Below are 21,422 nucleotides of genomic sequence, written 5' to 3'. Positions count from 1 at the left end.
AACCCTGGAGGCTCTTTTGAATGAATTGTGAAGGAAATGGAACCTTGAAAGGTCTGAAGATCTAAAAGCTTTTGGAAAGCCACTAATATGAAATCAATCTGGGTTGTTATGATCCACACCTTTCTAAATGATGAGCTTCCCTTCTTTTCAGAATCTCCTAGAACCAGTACAGCTCCCATCCATATAAGGGTTAAAGATTCTCCAAAGATTATACATGCACTGACTTTATCATCTGTTAAAGAGAGATAAATATCCAAGAGCACATCAAGTGTTTCACTCAGTTTATCTGTATTGGCTACGTGTGGTATTTTATGTGTGAAGGATGAACAGATTCCGTGCCTATGAAGCAATGGTTCCAGAGTCTGCAAGAAATTTTCTCCACCGTCACCTTCCAAAACAAAAAGTCCAATCCATTTCCATCCAAAATGCTTTAATAAGCTGATGATCCCCATATACTGATGGCTGTCATTGGGAACCATGTAATAAAAGGAAAGGAACTGGTCTGCATCGCTCTCCCCTGAAGGAAATGACCCATATGTGAGCTAAAAGGAAGTGTACAAACATTATAGAGTTCCATATGGATGAACCTTCATTTTGATCCTGTGCCTGATCATTCAACAAAGATTAAGTCAGAGCCATTCATAGGTTCAAGAACAGTTCAACCCAAGGACTCTTCTAGATATTTTTTTCTATTGTTATGGTGATTTTTTAAAAATCTGAATATTTACCTTCACCATATATATATATATATATATATATATATATATATATATATAATTTAGCCCTGGCTTGCAAGGCTAACACCTCAGTAATTTCTATTTCTGAAGCATTATTATCATTGTCATCATCTTCATAATCAACATCCTATTAAATGGAATCCCAGTCAGTAACATGGCTGCTTCATTGTGCATGAATTCGCATTCTGAATATGTTGTCCAGGAGAGTCAAAAGACCAATATGGATTATTAGTAACAGAAGAATATAAATTCTGAAATGTCTATTCATTGGTCCTACCTGTGGAATCTTGTAGAGGCCTATGGTGTCAGCCATAGAGAGGGAGGTATCAAAGCTAAGTCCCCCAATGATGGCTATAAGATTTTTTTGAACATCACATTTGTAGTTGGGGACAAATCTATGTGATTTGAAAAGTAGGTCCAGAGTTGTCCGATAGGTCATCCTTGCATCGTAATAACTGTCATAGATGTGGAATCCAAGGGTGAGATTGGGCAAGATCTTGGGGCTATCATTTATCTCTTTTATAGCAAATGCCAAAGCAAGGGTGTGCTGGTAGAATTTCGTCACCACACTACAAACGAAGTTAGATATTCAGAATTTCTAGTGTAAAATCTGCAATGTGTTGAATCAACATATCACAAAATTGATCATTTCTGTAACTCATATGTCTAAAGTAAGAAACACCATATAGCCCCAGTGGCATTTGTTTTTCATCAGGTCATTTGCATTCTGCATATTAATTTGACAACTCCTATTGTTAATCTCTTGCTTTTCCTTTTCTACTGACTAGATTTTAAAAACTCTCAGCTCTCTTTCCGTGTTCAACCACTTCATATTCATGATTAAGTATGCTCTGGACCATGAAAGCCACAGTCCTAAACCTATCAGGAAATAAATCCAATTGACTTCTTGGTAGACTGTCCTGGATGATTGCTGCTCCTTGGAAGTTTGGTGGACCATCAGTTTTTCATATAGAAGGTCCCAGGTGACAACTCCAGGTAGATGTGGGAGAGTCTCACTGCTTTAAACTCTGGAGATCTGCTATCCATTTCAGTTTCGAGTACTGAGCAAGATCAATCAATGGTCTGACTCAGTATAAGGCAGCTTCTGGTGTTTATTTGTAAGAATACACTGTAAGTTCCTTAAAGTTACTTCTCATTTAAACTAATGAAGCAAGTTAGTCATGGCTTTCAAGGCACCATTGATCCTAAAGGGAACAAATCTGACAACATCCAATTCAAACCTGGGCATGTCTATTCAGAATGACATCCAGATTTGTTCAGGGGCTTTTACTCTCAGAGGATTGAAGCCTTAATTATCAGAGCCATAAATTATACAATAAAAATCATATAAAAATTAAAATAATAAATCAAATAAATATGGTGTAAATATGTATTCTAAGATGCCTGTGTGTAAAGATTGAAATAGAAGATGTCTTCCTATCCTGTTTTTATCAATTTAAATATACCAGAAGAATCTGTGTCACTTTTCATAATTGGGAAGACCACATCAACTGTGGGGAAATGAGAATTCACTGTGCCACAGTCAGCAAAACATATTTACTTTTGTCGCAATTAGTATTTATATTGGATCTGATCTGATTCTAAGTATGTACTGAATTGTTTTTTACATTGTTCTTTTATGTGCAGATGTCTTAGCTCTTTTCACATCTCAGGATGATACTTCAATTGGCCATTGTGCTGAAAACAGAACTGGGAGCAGAAATTACCAATGTTTACTCATTCCTTTCATGTCCAGAAAGGAAGTCAGTCCAGGGAATACAATCTGCATGTGCTGCTCCAGTTGCCTGCAAACTGCAAATGGTACACAATTTATTTGATCCCCTGCCCACCCATTTCAAAATAAATGACATATGTTACATAAATTTACCCCATTGGATAATTTAGTTTTTGATGGAAGTCAACTTTTAGATGAATGGAATCAGCAATTCAGGTGACAATTAAAGGGCAGAACGCAAAGCAATGACTTTTTAATTCCTAGTCTCATGAAGAGCACTTCAAAAATGAAGTAAATAATGAATAATGAAATAATAAATAGTTTCCATGGCTTAAGAAGCATGAGCTTGGAATTTGAGATAGGAAATTGTGAGAACACTTTGTACTCCTTAAAGGTGTTTTGTGGGTGGGTGTGTATCAGGTGGACAGAATTTGAAACAGTGCTCTCTCTTTTCCACATTGCCTGTATTTTTTTTCCTTTTCATTTTCACCCTTTTCCTCCACAATATTTGTACTATGTTCTATGTAGGAATTGTACATTTATTTGGGGAAAATAAAACCAAACATACCGCCTTTCCCCCCATTTTTATTTTGGCCAAATAAAAGTCAGTGTTGAACATCTCTTAGCTTAATGAACTCAGACACTGACTGAGAATGAGAAGGGCTCAGGGATGAACCTATTAGAACTTTCTCAATTATGTAAATGCTTCTTTGTGAACCAGTAGAATTATTCATGCTCCCGAAGCATTTTTATCCCCTTATTCAGCCACTAAAGGCCAACAAAGCAGCTTACATACGACAGTGAGAAGAAACTTATTGCTTTAAGGCATAAAATCTGGAAGACACAAGACAAAAGCAATGGGGATTTGAAGGGATAAGTGGGGAGACCCTTACTAGGGAAATGTGAACATATTCTGTGAAGGCTGTTCTCTGAAGAAAACTTCATAGAATGCATAAAAGATCTGAGAAGAAATCCCACCGATGATGAGGCCACCTGGCTGGTACCACTCATGAGGAGCAGGAAAGGGGTCACTGGTGGGACACCTGATCATATCTGCATTGCACACTCCAGGCACTTGCAAAAACAGCAACACCAATAGACAAAACATACTAGCAGTGGGGCTAATTTCTTCTTTGCAGAAGCCTCGTAAGATGAAACACCTTCCAGTCTGTGCATACTTCTTAGATGATTTCCGTCACTTTAATCCTTCTATAGTTTGCACTTTGCTGCTCTCGTTTCCTTTGAGAGGAAGGGACTACATTGGGTTAGGAATTTCTCTGCCAATACTATTCTAAAAGAGGTTTGTGAGTTGCACCTTAGAAACAGGGAGTTACCAATGGAGCCAGCACCCATTTCAATTTTGGCCAATAATGGAAAAATGTGAGAAATGAAATGAACGTGGCCATGCCTGGAAGCTGCCCCTCCACTACCTATTTAGCTGAATAGAGTATTATTTATTCTAACAACTTCTAGGCTTGCTTATTGACTCTTTTCATGTGTCTCCTGCAAAGCCCCTTGAGCTTTGATGAATTGAACAAAATACAATGATTTGGTTAATTGCATGAAGAGACATTTTCTTCCAGAAGTTTAGTGCAGAGTGGCACTTTTGGTAACCAATGCATTGGGTTGGGTTTGTTTTCTAAACTGTGACTCCATGTTACCTCTGCCTGTGAGTTCTTCCCTGAGCAAATATTGCCAGGAAAGTCAGAATGAAGCCATTTCTTTTGTAGATGAAAATCACAGTCAATTGTTGTTTTTTTTAAATAATATAGGCATTGTTAAGATCAAGTATGGTTTTAGTTCTGTGTATTGTAAGCCACCCTGAAATAAAGTGATTACGAGTGATATCAAAGTGTTCAAACAAAACAACCCCATATTTCATTTATACTGGCACTTGGGATGTAATCCTGCAACACCAGGAAACATGTATTGTCCACGTCAGGATTCACAGTGGAATGAAATCTTTAAAATGTGAAAAAGGATAATAATTGCTTTTCTTTGTAGCAGTAGAAGTATTTCCTCTTCCTTTCAGCAAGATTTCCACTACTATGAATTGTCCTGTGAATCTCTAATTTGGGACTAGAATGTATTGTCAGTTCTAAACCAGGTCTCAAGAAACCAAAGGGAGCAACGAAACGGAGGGAATCATCTCAATGTAATCTGTAGCTTGACTCAATACAGCAAATGATCAGAACACAGTCCTGCTTAGAAAACTCTTTCCAGGCACTGCTTCTCTGTTGTCCTGCTGTGGAGCTCTGCTTTCCCTGGGTTCCTTCCTTCTTTCTTTTTCATTCTTTTTCATCATTTTATATTGATAAATAATAAATAATTTTTTATTTATACCCCACCCTTCCCGGGCGGCAGCAAATATAAAACCTTGATTAAAAGGCGACTTAAAAACAGCATAAAACAGCATAAAATACAACATAAAATGCAGCATCAATATCAATAAAATTCAAAAATTCAGGGGTCATTTTTGGGGGGAGAGAAGAAAAGCCCAGTAAGTAGGCATCAAATGATCCCCAGAGCTAACTGGCCAAGTTGGTCATACTAGGGCCAGCAAGGAGACCAGGGAAGAATTTAAATGTGGGGTCCCAGAAAGGATTTCTTCATAGAAGAGGAAATGGAAAAGGGAATAGACGATCAGGCTAATTCAAACTGAAGGCCAGGCACAATAGCTCTGTCTTACAGACCCTGTGAAGATCAAGTCCAGCAGGGCTCTAGTCTCGTGGGACAGAGCATTCCACCAGGTCAGAGCCATCACTGAAAAAGCCCTGGACCTGGTGGAGGATTGTCTGGCTTCCTTGGGGCCCGGGACATTTAAGCTATTATCATTCATGGACTTTAGGGTCCTCTGTAGGACATACCAGGAGTGGCAGTCCCGTACGTTAGTGTTTAGCTTACTTTTTTTATTAGGCTATGCTAAGTAAATCAAAGCTTTTTTATGCTTTAATATAACAGGTTCTCATTTCATAGAAAACAAACGCTCCTCTCTGATTAGTTCATTTAAATACCCCCAATCCTTCATGGGACTGGTGGCAGTTAACTGAGAGATAGATGGGGTGAGGGAACTAAATAGGATTTGAAGAACCAACAGAAACTGTGTGAGGAGACAGAAAAAAATATTTTAAATGAACTTGTGTAAATAGTAGAAATGAACCCATACCCTTCATTTATAATATAATGGTGGCAAAACTAAGTGATACATTAATTCTTTATTCTTATTAGTTGCTCTCTGTTGTTCAGCTCTGGCCTCAGCATGATAATATAGCATTTCGGGGCAAAGATGCAGCCCAGTAAGCCAGCACTGGAGGCCAAGATGGAGAAGATCTCCACCATCACCATGTACTTCCCTTTGGTACTCAGGTAGGTTGGGACAAAGCACAACCAAACACTGCAAAAGAGCAACATGCTGAAGGTAATGAACTTGGCTTCATTGAAACTGTCAGGTAATTTGCGGGCCAGGAATGCTGAGAGGAAGCTGAAGAAAGCCAGGAGGCCCATGTAGCCCAGGACACAGGAAAACAAGGTCACGGACCCTTCATTACATTGTACAGTGATTTCTTCCATTAGTGAGTGCATGTCTAAATCTGGGAATGGGGGAGAAGTTGCCAACCAGAGAGTACACAGACTTGCTTGAATCAAAGTGCAGGAAAGGACAATGGAGATAGCTAGTCTTTTCCCCACCCACTTCCTCATTCTGGACCCTGGTTTGGTGGCCATGAAAGCTACAATTACGGTGATGGTTTTGGCCAGCACACAAGAAACAGCTACAGAGAAGATGATGCCAAAAGTAGGTTGTCTGAGGAAGCAGGCCATTTTCCCTGGTTTGCCAAGGAATAGCAAAGAAGATTCAAAGCAGAGCAGCAGAGAGATGAGGAGAGTGTAGGTGAGATCTCGGTTGTTGGCTTTGACAATGGGTGTATCTCTGTGCTTCACAAAAGCTAATAACACTAAAGTTGTGACAATGGAGAAACAAATAGCAATTGAGGCTAAGCTGATCCCTAAGGGTTCTTCATAAGAAAGAAAGCTCATTGTTTTGGAGATGCATCCATGTTTGTTCCTGTTTGCATATTGGTCTTCTGGGCATCTGAAACAGTCATCCATATCTGAAAAACAGAAACAGGTCAAATTCTAAACAAAATTCATTTGCTTCTTTTGCCTCCCATAGGACCGTTTTGGGATTTCAACCTGGACATTTTTAATGCACTGTTGTAAAATGAAGGTGCACTTTAATTAGCCCACAACTTACGGACATTTGACCTTTGTGCACTTTACACATTTGGAAAGCAAATGAAAAATAAATAGAGGAAAGGGAGCTTGTGCTTGGGAAAAAAGACTTGGCCAATCCCACCTGCCACTGAATCCAGTATTTTTGACTATACACAACTTGGGCTTTAGGTGTGATCCCAGGGTAGGTTGTGGGCTTTCTGTATAACAATTATTCTCAGGCATGTTATGTGATACTGTGTAGCAGCTATTACAACATCTGCACCTATTTTGGCTGGATGCAGAGACAGTGGATAGTTATTTTCATGATTTTACTTATAAACTGAAGCACAATCCAGATAAGAATGAGGTTTCCTAGATTAATTGGCAGTTGATTCCTCAGTTTTGGCCGCCACCACAACTGCCTTTTCTGGACAGGGATAGCCTAACGTCTGTCATTTTTCCTTTGGTTATATGTAGGTTAGATAACTGCAATGGGTTATAGATGGGCCACCTCTGGAGATGGCTTAGAAACTTCAGCTTGGGCAGAATTCTGTGGCCATGTTGCTGTTCTAGGTAAGACAGTGCGAACATAAAACTCACTCTGGCCTGACTGCACTAGGTCCCCATTAGTTTTTGGGCAAAGTTCTGGTTTTGACATATAAGGCCTTAAAATGCCCCAGGATGAAATCCTCCCAGGACTGCCTCTCCCCATATGAACTGTACCAGAATTTCCTATTGCCATCTGAGGCTCTTCTCCTACCCCCTCAACAAGAGATCTGGAGAATGGCAATCCCCAAAATTGACCTTTGGTGTGGTGGTTGCCCATTTGTGGAATGCTCTCCCTTGGGAGGCTCCTGTCAAAATATCATTATATATCTTTAGGTTCAAGGCATATGTTTACTTTGACCACCAAGCCTTTTGGCTTTTAACTATATGTGGCCTTTTAGAAGTGGGTGAAATGTTTTCAATGTATTTCCTCTTGGCTTTATTGTTTATATCAGGGTTGGCCCAAGAGATTTTGGCACTTGAAGCAGACCCCAAATGGCAACAAAAAAAAGAGTGGATGTAAAACTCACATGGATATTTTCTACCCATGTGCATTCTGCTTCCTGAGGCAGTCACCTCACCTTTCCTCATGGCCTTGAATTAAAATCCATACTGGGATCTGCTGCTCTGCTGGACCTTACTGGTGGACCTTCATATTTCCTCATGGGTCAGCCAGCCCTAGTCTATTTGGTCATAAATCACAATGTAAAGTGATTACAAAATTTAATAACTGAATAACCAATAAAACAATGCAAATGCAGGACAGTAAAATTCATTTTTCTGGGAATAAAAGGTATAATTTTGAATTTGTGATGTCCTGTGCAGATTGGCCAGACATGCATTCCTGGCACATCTTCACTTCACTGTTTCCTATCTAGAACTGTGTATCTGGTTGTCTATTTGCAGGGTGCCCCAATACTTTTTCGCATGTCATGTGTGGCAGAGAGCACTAAGGAGAAAGTGACCCGTCAGACCCAGCATCTACTACTTGTAAACAAATGTTGATTTCATCTCTTAAAAGCAGTAATTTGTCAAACTTACCGTGACCATCATCAGGTGTGTTAACATTTCTCTAAGGACATTTTGATAGTTTTGTTTCAGCCATTTTAATATTTTTTTCTGTTTAGGCTATCATAAGGTAGGTGTACAACTACTGTAGATCATTTTGTCTATTTTAGAGCTCACACTCAAATCTATATAAAATGTATTGCATGAGGCTTCCTCATTTTTCAAAATGTCCCTGGGAAGATATTGGAAGTCTACAGAGAAACATTCCAGGCAGCATGGTAATTAAAGATAGCAATTAGATCTAAAGAAGCACACTATCCTAATCCTACCCAAAGAAAATAAAACATGATTTCTATGTCACAAACCATTCTCGTCTGAAATCTTCCCTTCTGGACATGGAGCACAATCATAGCAGCAAAATTTCTCCCCTTCCTTCCTTTTCTTCTGATGACCAGGGGAGCAGCAGTCATTACACACAGAAATAGGCACCACCTATCCATAAGGAGGAAAGAACATTCAGGTGGGAGAAAATCTCCAGTCCTCCCCTCAAAATAATAAAAATAAAAATAAATTTAATTTCTTTATTTGTTTTCTTTTTTGCTCATGAACTTGAAAGACTCATCTCAGAAATGCTAAGTATAAACTTGTGCTATAAATGTAGATCATGAATCCCTAAAAAGGTGGATAGGACAACAGCTTTAGATCCATTTCAGTCTGGTTTCCGTCCTGGTTTTGGGACCGAGACAGCTCTGGTTGCCCTAACAGATGATCTCCGTAGACGACTGGATCAAGGCGGGTCAGGACTGGTGATCCTTTTAGATTTGTCAGCAGCATTTGACATGGTCCATCATGATTGTCTGGACCAGCGCCTCACAGACGTGGGGATACAGGGCATAGCCCGTAACTGGCTGTGCTCTTTTATCTCTGGTCGGGGTCAGAGGGTGGCACTAGGAAGGGAAATGTGGTCACGCCACTCCTTGGTGTGTGGAGTGCTGCAGGGCGCAATTCACTCCCCGATGCTTTTTAACATCTTTATGCACCCCCTTGCCCAGATTATCTGGAACTTTGGGTTGTGCTGTCACCAATATGCTGATGACACTCAGCTCTATCTGCTGATGGATGTCCACACCGACTCAGCCCTGAACACACTGACCAGATGCTTGGAAGCTGTGGGGGGACGGTTTCGTGGGAGCCGATGGAAACTAAATCCTAAAACGAAGACAGAGGTCCTATGACTGGGTCGGGATGGCATGGAGATGAGGGACCAACTCCCTTCTCTTGCGGGGGCCCAATAAGTGCCATTGCTTTCCATTAAGAGTTTGGGTGTAATCCTTGACACCTCCCTTTCCATGGTGGCGCAGGTTACAGCAACAGCCAAGGCAACATTTTCCCACCTTCGCCGCATCAAGAAGTTGGTCCCTTACCTTTCCCGCCCGACCTGGCCACAGTGATCCATGCGACGGTCATCTCCATGCGTGACTACTGTAATTTGCTCTATGCGGGGCTGCCCTTGAAGCTGTCCCAGAAACTCCAGCGGGTGCAGAATGCTGCAGCGAGGCTCCTCACGGGGTCTCTGCCATGGGAGCATATTCACCCAGTGCTTTTCAAGCTGCACTGGCTCCCGGTGGAGTACAGGGTCAGATTTAAGGTGCTGCTTTTGACCTTTAAAGCCCTTCATGGCCTAGGACCCTCGTACCTACGGAACCACCTCTCCTGGTATGCCCTACGGAGAGCCTCAAGATCCATAAATAGCAACACCCTAGTCGTCCCGGGTTAGTTAGATTAGCTTCAACCAGAGCCAGGGCCTTTTCAACTAAAAATTTTGTTTTTTAAGTTGTAATCATTCAACTTGTTTTTATTATTGCTTGTAAGCCGCTCTGAGCCTGGCCTTGGCTGGGGAGGGCGGGGTATAAATAAAAATTATCATCATCATCATCATCATCATCATCATCATCATTGGTACAGCTGGCTTTTTTTTATTACAGACCAGTGTCATTTTCAAAGCCTACTTGGAGATGCAGAAAGTACCTGTCCTAAAAAAATCTCTTAAAAGTGTGTGTGGGGGGGAAGCTGATCATTGGTTCATCTTGCTGCTTTTGATTACAGACCAGTGTTATTTTCAAAGTGTACTTGGAGATTCAGAGGATTGAACTTGGAATCTTTGCATTTCAACCATTTTGTTTTTCAGATATAGCCTTCAGGACCCATACCTGGTTAAAACCCTTGTGCCATGTAATCTTGTCCTCATGAATGATGATTCTTCTTGCTTCAAGAGCATCATTGTCCACTTGACCAACTTTCACTCGAAGGAAGGACTTGTTTGGGAATGTGACAATGTTCATGATGTCAAGTGCACCTCCGGTTTGCTTTTTACCATTGAAACTCACTGTTTCTCCAGCAGAGTTGTTAAATGCAATGTCAAGAAGAAAAGGGTGGAGCTAATTGAAACATAACAAGACATAAAGGGGTAAAAAGGATGGTTTAGTAAAGTTAAGCCTTAGAATCTCTTCCCACTATGCAATTCTATGGTTCCATGATTCTAGGTTTCTCCGGGAATAAATTGTACTTGTGTATGATAATCTGGGTGGTCTCCTTTTGGACTACTAAAGCCATTGAATTAAGACAAATTTGATTTCAACACTTTACCTTGAAAGGTTGCAGATTCTGATGTTCATATTTTTTATCTTGGGCCATTGTTCTCTGCTTTGCTCTCGTTGAGTAAATGACATGCAAAGCATGAGCCACAACATAGACAGCATTGTAGATACTGTAGCTGTGGCCAGTCATCCCCATTTCAAACAGAGGTCCAGGAAGGCTCATTAGTCCCTCATCCCCAGTACATGATTCATTGGCTTCCGTTGTCAAACTGGGGTTTGGGAATGTACAGTCAAATGCTTGCTCCCAGAAGTCCCTAAGAAAACCATCTCCTTCTGTTTTAACAGGCTTAATGCTCTGAAGAAATTCACTGAACCCTGGAGGTTCTTTTGAATGAATTGTGAAGGAAATGGAACCTTGAAAGGTCTGAAGATCTAAAAGCTTTTGGAAAGCCACTAATATGAAATCAGTCTGGGTTGTTATGATCCACACCTTTCTAAATGATGAGCTTCCCCTCTTTTCAGAATCTCCTAGAACTAGTACACCTCCCATCCATATAAGGGTTAAAGATTCTCCAAAGATTATACATGCACTGACTTTATCATCTGTTAAAGAGAGATAAATACTGAAGAGCACATCCATACTTTCACTCAGCTTATCTATATTGGCTACGTGTGGTATTTTATGTGTGAAGGATGAACAGATTCCGTGCCTAGAAAGCAATGGTTCCAGAGTCTGCAAGAAATTTTCTCCACCGTCACCTTCCAAGACAAAAAGTCCAATCCATTTCCATCCAAAATGCTTTAGTAAGCTGATGATCCCAATAGACTGATGGCTGTCACTGGGAACCAAGTGGTAAAAGGAAAGGAACTGGTCTGCATCACTCTCCCCTGTAGGAAATGACCCATATGTGAGCTAAAAGGAAGTGTACAAACATTATAGATTAAGTCAGAGCCATTCATAGGTTCAAGGACAGTTCAACCCAAGGACTCTTCTAGATAATTTTTTCTATTGTTGATTTTAAGAAATCTGAATATTTTCCTTCATCCTCATATTCTAGCATTTAGCTTTGACCTGCAAGGAATAACCTCAGTAAACAGCCTATTTCTGAAGTATTATTATTGTCATCATCTTAATCATCATCATCCTTCTAAAAGGAATTCCAGCCAGTAATATGGCTGCTTCATTTTACACCAATTGTCATTCCAAATATGTTGTCCAGGGGAGTCAAATGACCAATCTGCATTATCATTAAGAGAAAAAAATATAAAATGTGAAAAGCCCATTCATCGGTCCTACCTGTGGTATCTTGTAGAGGCCTATGGTGTCAGCCATAGAGAGGGAGGTATCAAAGCTAAGTCCCCCAATGATGGCTATAAGGTTTTTTTGAACGTCACATTTGTAGTTGGGGACAAATCTATGTGATTTGAAAAGCAGGTCCAGAGTTGTCCGATAGGTCATCCTTGCATCGTAATAACTGTCATAGATGTGGAATCCAAGGGTGAGATTGGGCAAGACCTTGGGGCTGTCATTTATCTCTTTTATAGCAAATGCCAAGGAAAGGGTGTGCTGGTAGAATTTTGTCACCACACTGCAAATGAAGTTAGATATTCACAATTTCTAGTGTAAAATATGCAATGTGTGGAATCAACATATCACAAAATTGATCGTTTCTGTAACTCATATTCCAAAAAATATCATATAGCCCCAACAGCACTTACTTTTAATTCTGCATATTAATTCAAAAAACCTATTGTTAATCTCTTGCTTTTCCTTTTCAATTGACTAGATTTAAAAAACTCTCAGCTCTCTTTCTGTGTTCAACCATTTCATATCCATGATTACTTGTGCTCTGGACCATGAAAGCTACAGTCCTAAAACTACCAGGAAATAAATCCCATTGACTTCTTGGTAGACAGTCATGGATGGATTGCTGCTCCTTGGCAGTTTGGTGGACCATAAGTTTTTCATCTAGAAGGTCCTAGGTGACAACTCCAGGTAGATCTAGGAGAGTCTCACTGCTTTAAACTCTGGAGATCTGCTATCCATTTCAGTTTCCAGTACTGAGCAAGATCAATCAATGGTCTGACTCAGTATAAGGCAGCTTCTGGTGTTTATTTGTAAGAATACACTGTAAGTTCCTTAATGTTAGTTCTCATTTAAACCAATGAAACAAGTTAGTCATGACTTTCAAGGTACCACTGATCCTAAAGGGAACAAATCTGACAACATCCAATTCAAACCTGGACATTTCTATTCAGAATGACACCCAACTCTGTTCAGTGGGTCTTACTCTCAGAGGATTGAAGAGTTAATTATCAGAACCATAAATTATACAATAAAATCATATAAAAAATAAAATCAGAAATCAGATAAATATGGTGAAATTATGTATTCTAAGTTATATATAAAACTTTGATGTGATAGAAACATTTTCATCAGGCGTTTAAAGATTGAAATAGACAGTGTCTGCCTATCCCCTGTTTTTATCAATTTAAATATACCAGAAGAATCTGTGTCACTTTCCGTAATTGGGAAGACCACATCAACTGTGGGGAAATGAGAATTCACTGTGCCACAGACAGCAAAATATATTTACTTTTGTCACAGTTATTATTTATATTGGATCTGATCTGATTCTAAATATGTATTAAATTGTTTTATGTGCAGATATATTAGCTCTTTTCATGTCTCAAGATGATAATTCAAATGGCAATTGTGCTGATAACAGAACTGGGAGCAGAAATTACCAATGTTTACTCATTCCTTTCATGTCCAGAAAGGAAGTCAGTCCAGGGAATACAATCTGCATGTGCTGCTCAAGTTGCTTGCAAACTGCAAATGGTACACAATTTATTGAATCCCCTGCCCACCCATTTCTATTGTATTTTCCTGCACATAGAAATGAAATGGCATTTTATCTTACATTTTCAAATGTTACATAATTTTACCCCATTGGATAGCCAGATGAATAATTTAGTTTTTGATGAATGAAAAAGTTTACCAGAACAGAATCAGCACTTCAGGTGACAATTACAGGGCAGAATGCAAAGCAATGACTTTTTAATTCGTAGTCTCATGAAGAGCACTTCAAAAATGAAGTAAATAATGAATAATAAAATAATAAATAGTTTCCATGGCTTTAAGAAGCATGAGCTTGGAATTTGAGATAGGAAATTGTGAGAACACTTTGTACTCCTAAAAGGTGTTTTTTTGGGGTGGGTGTGTATCAGGTGGACAGAATTTGAAACGGTCTTGTTCTTTCTCTTTTCCACATTACCTGTATTTTTCTTTTCTTTTCATTTTCACCCTTTTCCTCCACAATATTTGTTCTATGTTCTATGTAGGAATTGTAAATTTATAGGGGAAAATAAAACCAAACATACAGCCTTCTCCCCCCTTTTTATTTTGGCCAAATAAAAGTCAGTGTTGAACATCTCTTAGCTTAATAAACTGAGACACTGACTGAGAATGAGAAGGGCTCAGGGATGAACCTATTGGAACTTTCTCAATTATGTAAATGCTTCTTTGTGAACCAGTAGAATTATTCATGCACCCAAAGCATTTTTATCCCCTTATTCAGCCACTAAAGGCCAACAAAGCAGCTTACATACAACAGTGAGAAGAAATTTATTGCTTTAAGGCATAAAATCTGGAAGACATAAGACAAAAGGAATGGGGATTTAAAGGGATAAGTGGCGAGAACCTTACTATGGAACTGTGAACATGTTCTGTGAAGGCTGTTCTCTGAAGAAAACTTCATAGAATACATAAAAGATCTGAGAAGAAATCCCACCGATGATGAGGCCACCTGGCTGGTACCACTCATGAGGAACAGGAAAGGGGTCACTGGTGGGACACCTGGTCATATCTGCATTGCACACTCCAGGCACTTGCAAAAACAGCAACACCAATAGACAAAACATCCTAGCAGTGTGGCTTATTTCCTCTACCCACAAGCCTCGTAAGACGAAACACCTCCCAGTCTGTGCCTTTATTTGCATACTCCTTAGATGATCTCCATGACTTTAATTCTTCTATCGTTTGCTCTTTGCTGCTCTCATTTCCTTTGAGAAGAAGGGACTACATTAGGTTAGGAATTTCTCTGCCAATACAATTCTAAAAGAGGTTTGTGCGTTGCACTTTAGAAACAGGGAGTTCCCAACAGAGCCTTGATTAGAAGGTGAGAATGGCAGCACCCATTTAATTTTTGGCCAATAATGGGAAATGTGAGAAATGAAATGAAATGACCGTGCCTGGAAGCCGCCCCTGCACTAATTATTCTGCTGAATAGAGTATTATTTATTCTAACAACTTCTAGGCTTGCTTATTGACTCTTTTCAAGTGGCTACTGCAAAGCCCCTCGAGCTTTGATGAATTGAAGAAAAAACAGTGATTTGGTTAATTGCACCGAGAGACATTTTTTTTCCAGAGGTTTAGGGCAGAGTGGCACTTTTGGTAACCAATGCATTGGGTTGGGTTTGTTTTCTAAACTGTGACTCCATGTTACCTCTGCCCATGAGTTCTGTCCTGAGCAAATATTGCCAGGAAAGTCAGGGTGCAGCCATTACTTTTGTAGATGCAAATCACAGTCAATTGTTTTTTAAAAATATAGGCATTGTTAAGATCAAGTATGATTTCAGTTCTGTGTATTGTAAGCCACCCTGAAATAATGTGATTAAGAGTGATATCAAAGTGTTCAAACAAAACAACCCTGTATTTCATTTATACTGCGACTTGGGATGTAATCCTGCAACGCCAGGAAACATGCATTGTCCAGGTCAGGATTCACAGTGGAATGAAAACTTTAAAATGTGAAAAAGGATAATAATTGGTTTTCTTTGTAGCAGTAGAAGTATTTCCTCTTCCTTTGAGCAAGGATTCCACTAGTATGAATTGTCCTGTGAATCTGTAATTTGGGACTAGAATGTTTTGTCAGTTCTAAACCAGGTCTCAATAAACCAAAGGGAGCAAAGAAACGAAAGGGAATCATCTCAATGTAATCTGTAGCTTGACTCAATACAGCAAATGATCAGAACACATTCCTGTTTAGAAAACTCTTTCCAGGCACTGCTTCTCTGCTGTCCTGCTGTGGAGCTCTGCTTTCCCCGGGTTCCATCCTTCTTTCTTTTTCCTTTCTGTATCATCATTTTATATTGACTATAAATAAATAAATTTTATTTAGACCCCACCCTTCCCCTTTTAAAAACTGGGCTCAGGACGGCTAACAGCAAATATAAAACATTGATTAAAATGCAACTTAAAAACAGCATAAAACTGCATAAAACACAACATAAAATGCAGCATAAAATTCAAAAATTCAGGGGTCATTTTTGGAGGGAGAGAAGAAAAGCCCAGAAAGTAGACATCAAATGATCCCCAGGGCTAACTGGCCAAGTTGGTCCTACTAGGGCCAGCAAGGAGACCAGGGAAGAATTTAAATGTGGGGTCCCAGAAAGGATTTCTTCATAGAAGAGGAAAGGGATAGGGGATCAGGCTAATTCAAACTGAAGGCGAGGAGGAATAGCTCTGTCTTACAAACCCTGTGGAGATCAAGTCCAGCATGGCCCTAATCTCGTGGGACAGATGATTCCACTAGGTCAGAGCCACCACTGAAAAAGCCCTGGCCCTGGTGGAGGATAGTCTGGCTTCCTTAGGGCCCAGGACCTTTAAGCTATTATTATTCATGGACTTTAGCGTCCTCTGAGGGACATACCAGGAGAGGCGGTCCCGTAAGTACGAGGGTCCTTACTGTTTAGCTTACTTTTTTTATTAGGCTATGCTAAGTAAATGAAGCTTTATTATGTTTTAATATACCAGGTTCTCATTTCATAGAAAACACATGCTCCACTCTGATTAGCACGTTTAAATAGCCCCAATCCTTCATGGGACAGGTGCCAGTTAACTGAAAGATAGATCAGGTGAGGGAATTAAATAGGATTTGAAGAACCAACAGAAACTGTGTGAGGAGACAGAAAAAATATTTTAAATGGACTTGTGTAAATAGTACAGGAAGTGGACTCTCCTGTGTGACTGTCTGAGGGCCCTGCTCTTGCTGCTTACCACCTACCTGGCCCAGGGCGGGGCCTGAAGCCTCACAGGTACTGCTGGGCTCTGCTGCCCAGGAGGACTCTCCTGTGTGAGTGTCTGGGGGCCCTGCTCCTTCCTGCCACTCACCATCTGGCCTGGGGCGGGGCCTGAAGCCTCACAGGTACTGCTGGGCTCTGCTGCCCAGGAGGACTCTCCTGTGTGAGTGTCTGGGGGCCCTGCTCCGTCCTGCCACTTACCACGTGGCCCGGCGCAGGGCCTGAAGCCTCATAAGGACTGCTGCGCTCCGCTGCCCAGGAGGACTCTTCTGTGTGAGTGTCTGAGGGCCCTGCTCCATCCTGCCACTTACCACTTGGCCCAGGGTGGGGCCTGAAGCCTCATAAGGACTGCTGCGCTCCGCTGCCCAGGAGGACTCTCCTGTGTGAGTGTCTGAGGGCCCTGCTCTTCCCGCTTTCCATCTACCTGGCCCAGGGCGGGGCCTGAAGCCTCACAGGAACTGCTGTGCTCTGGTGCCCAGGAGGACTCTCCTGTGTGAGTGTCCAGGGGACCTGCTCCTTCCTGCCACTTACCACCTGGCCCAGGGCAGGGACTGACGGGCCGCACTAGGACAGTTGCTGTTACTGCTGGAGGGGTGCAGAGTGCTTTTAAAATGTTTTTAAAAATTTCTTTTGAATTTTTTGTATGTGGGGTGGGTGGGGGTGGGATGGATGTTTATTGGGCCTAGGAATTTGTTTGATTTTACGTTTTTGTAATTTTTACTGTTTTTTGTTTGTATTGTTTTATTGTTTTTTTTTAAAGTGTTATTTTGTTCTTAAGGGGAGGGGTCAGGGCTGCCGGGGAGTAGGTCCCAGCCAACAAAATGGCTGGGGCATGTTCCACAGGGGGGGGGATGCACTGGGACAACCGATCTCAGTGATCACGGGTGGTAGGAAGAGGAGGTACGCTAAGACCAAACCATGTCATTACAGAGGCAGGTTTAGTCGTTGTCTGAGGACTATCCCTGCCTCCGGGTCTGGTCCTGACCGGATGGATACTAGAATCAGCAAGGGATACCCACATGACCTGAAGGTGCTGCTGTGCAATGCCAGGTCAATGATTCATAAGACCACTGCCATCCATGACTTGAACATGGATGGAGGACTTGACCTGGCATGTGTAACAGAGACTTGGTTGGATGAAGCAGATGGGCCTGTCCTTGCCGCTGCTTGTCCACCAGGTTTCTCTTATGCACAGCAACCCAGGTCATGTGGGCGGGGAGGGGGGGTTGAAGTGATTTTTTGGAAGTCATTAGTTTGCACCAGGCGTCCTATCGGGAAGACCCAGTTTTCCGAGTGCATGTTCTGGAAGTTGGGCAATAGGGGCAGTACAGGATTCCTTTTGGTGTACCGACCTCCCCGCTGCACCAAGGATTCCCTGCCCAAGCTGCTTCAGATTGTGGCGGATGTTCTCCTGGAGACACCTAGCTTGGTTGTCCTAGGAGATTTTAACATCCATGCCGACACGACCTTACAAGGGGCCACTCAGGACTTTGTGGAAAGCATGACCTCCATGGGGCTGTCCCTGAATAAGTCTGGCCCAACCCATAGCCGCGGACATGCCTTGGACCTGGTGTTTACCTCTATGGATGTTGGTGATCTGACACTAAGTAAAAGCGAAACGAAAGAAGTGCCATGGTCAGATCACTTCCTGGTGCAACTGGACTTCTCTGCGACCCATCCCCTCTGCGGGGAGGTGGGACCAATTCGCATGGTCTGCCCCCGCCACTTAATGGATCCAAATGGTTTCCAGAGAGTGGTAGGGGATGCTTTATCCCATGTTGATGGCCTTTCAGCCGATTCCCTGGTGGCCCGCTGGAATGTGGAGTTTACCAGGGCTATTGACTGTTTGGCTCCGAAGCGCCCTCTCCGATTGCATGGAGCCCGGACAGCCCCGTGGTTTTCCACAAATCTGAGGGCAATGAAACAATCGTTGAGACGGCTAGAGCGCCGGTGGCGGATAACTCATTCTGAATCTGACCGGACACAGGTTAGAGCTCAACGTTGAGCCTACCAAGTGGCAATAGCAACGGCAAAGAAGACTGTCTTCGCTGCCTCTATTGCATCTGCAGAAAACAGCAGCAGGAGACTTTTTCAGGGGGTTCACAATTTAGCGGAACCACCTGCAACATCAGGGCCAAGTACGGGCCACATGATCTCCTGCAATGATTTTGCAAAGTTTTTTGCAGATAAAATTGCTCAGATTCGGGAAGAAGTAGACTCCACCGTGGGAGCAGGGCCAGGACGGGAGAGTGCTAGAGTCCTCTATAGTCAAGTTGTGTGGGATCAATTCCAATCTGTTACCTCCGAGGATGTGGACAGGCTGCTTGGACGAGTGAAGCCAACCACTTGTCTCCTGGATCCTTGCCCATCCTGGCTTATAAAAGCTAGCCGGGAAGGACTGGGCGATGGGCTTCATGGGGTGGTGAATGCTTCCCTCCGTGAGGAAACCTTCCAAGACCCGCTGAAAGGGGCGGTCATTACACCGCTTCTTAAAAAACCATCTTTAGATGCGGCCACGATGGCCAATTATTGCCCAGTCTCAAATCTTCCATTCTTGGGCAAGGTGATTGAGCGAGCGGTTGCTGAACAACTCCAGGCACGCCTGGAAGAAGCGGACCATTTGGATCCCTTCCACTCGGGATTCAGGCCTCATCATGGGACTGAAACTGCCTCGGTCGCACTAGTTGATGATCTCCGGCGGGCTAGGGACAAAGGTGAGAGCTGTTTCCTAGTTCTGCTGGATCTCTCAGTGGCGTTTGATACCATTGACTATAACATCCTTCTGGACCGTCTTGAGGGGCTGGGAACTGGGGGCACTGTCAAACAGTGGTTCCGCTCCTTCCTCCTGGGCCGTGTTCAGAAAGTGGTGGTGGGGGATGAGTGTTCTGACCCCTGGGCTCTCACTTGTGGGGTGCCTCAGGGTTCTGTCCTCTCCCCCACGATTTTTAACATTTACATGCAGCCACTGGGAGAGATCATCAGGAGGTTTGGGCTGGGTGTTCATCAGTATGCGGATGATACCCAGCTCTACCTCTCTTTTAAATCAGAACCAGTGAAGGCGGTGAAGGTCCTGTCTGAATGTCTGGAGGCGGTTGGGGGATGGATGGCAGCTAACAGATTGAGGTTGAATCCTGACAAGACAGAGTACTGTTTTTTGGGACAGGAGGCAGGTAGATGTGGAAGATTCCCTCGTCCTGAATGGGGTAACTGTGCCCCTGAAGGACCAGGTGCGCAGCCTGGGAGTCATTTTGGACTCACAGCTGTCCATAGAGGCACAGGTCAAATCTGTATCCAGGGCAGCTGTTTACCAGCTCCATCTGGTACGTAGGCTGAGACCCTATCTGCCTGCAGACTGTCTCGCCAGAGTGGTGCATGCTCTGGTTATCTCCCGCTTGGACTACTGCAATGCGCTGTACGTGGGGCTACTTTTGAAGGTGACCCGGAAATTACAACTAATCCAGAATGCGGCAGCTAGACTGGTGACTGGGAGCAGCCACTGAGACCATATAACACTGGTCTTGAAAGACCTACATTGGCTCCCAGTACGTTTTCGAGCACAATTCAAAGTGTTGGTGCTGACCTTTAAAGCCCCAAACGGCCTCGGTCCAGTATATCTGAAGGAGCGTCTCCTCCCCCATCGTTCTGCCCGGACACTGAGGTCCAGCTCCGAGGGCCTTCTGGCGGTTCCCTCACTGCGAGAGGCCAAGTTACAGGGAACCAGGCAGAGGGCCTTCTCGGTAGTGGTGCCCACCCTGTGGAATGCCCTCCCATCAGATGTCAAAGCGATAAAAAACTACCTGACATTCAGAAGACATCTGAAGGCAGCCCTGTTCAGCCCTGTTCAGGAAAGTTCTTAATATGTGACATTTTAGTGTATCTTTGTTGGAAGCTGTCCAGATTGCCTGGGGAAACCCAGCCAGATGGGCGGGGTACAAATAATAAATTATTTATTATTATTATTATTATTATTATTATTATTATTATTATTATTATTATTGTATAAATGAACCCATACCTTCATTTATAATATAATGGTGGCAAAACTAAGTGAAACACTAATTCTTTCTCCTTATTAGTTGTTCTTTGTTGTTGAGCTCGGGCCTCAGCATGATAATATAGCATTTAGGGGCAAAGATGCAGCCCAGTAACCCAGCACTGGAGGCCAAGATGGAGAGGATCTCCACCATCACCATGTATTTACCTTTGGTGCTCAGATAGGTAGGGACAAAGCACAGCCAGACACTGCAAAACAGCAACATACTGAAAGTAATGAACTTGGCTTCATTGAAAGTGTCAGGTAAGTTGCGGGCGAGGAATGCTGACAGGAAGCTGAAGAAAGCCAGGAGGCCCAAGTAGCCCAGGACACAGGAAAACAGAGTCACAGACCCTTCATTGCATTGCACAGTGATTTCTTCTCTTAGTGAGTGCATGTCTAAATCTGGGAATGGAGGACTAGTGGCCAAGCAGAGAGTGCAAAGACTTGCTTGAATAAAAGAGCAGGAA

General features: G+C 42.4%; 1 gene segment (V, D, J or C); it reads left to right on the top strand.

The window, feature by feature from the left end:
- Positions 1 to 21,422, top strand: part of LOC310828875 (Ig mu chain C region secreted form-like) — a 1,309,992-nt gene that overhangs the window by 685,742 nt on the left and 602,828 nt on the right.

This window comes from Podarcis gaigeae (genome assembly GCF_964106915.1).
Source record: "Podarcis gaigeae genome assembly, chromosome: 13".
NCBI lineage: Eukaryota > Metazoa > Chordata > Lepidosauria > Squamata > Lacertidae > Podarcis > Podarcis gaigeae.
The sequence above is the reverse complement of the archived record's forward strand: the minus strand, read 5'-3'. Positions and strand labels throughout refer to the sequence as shown.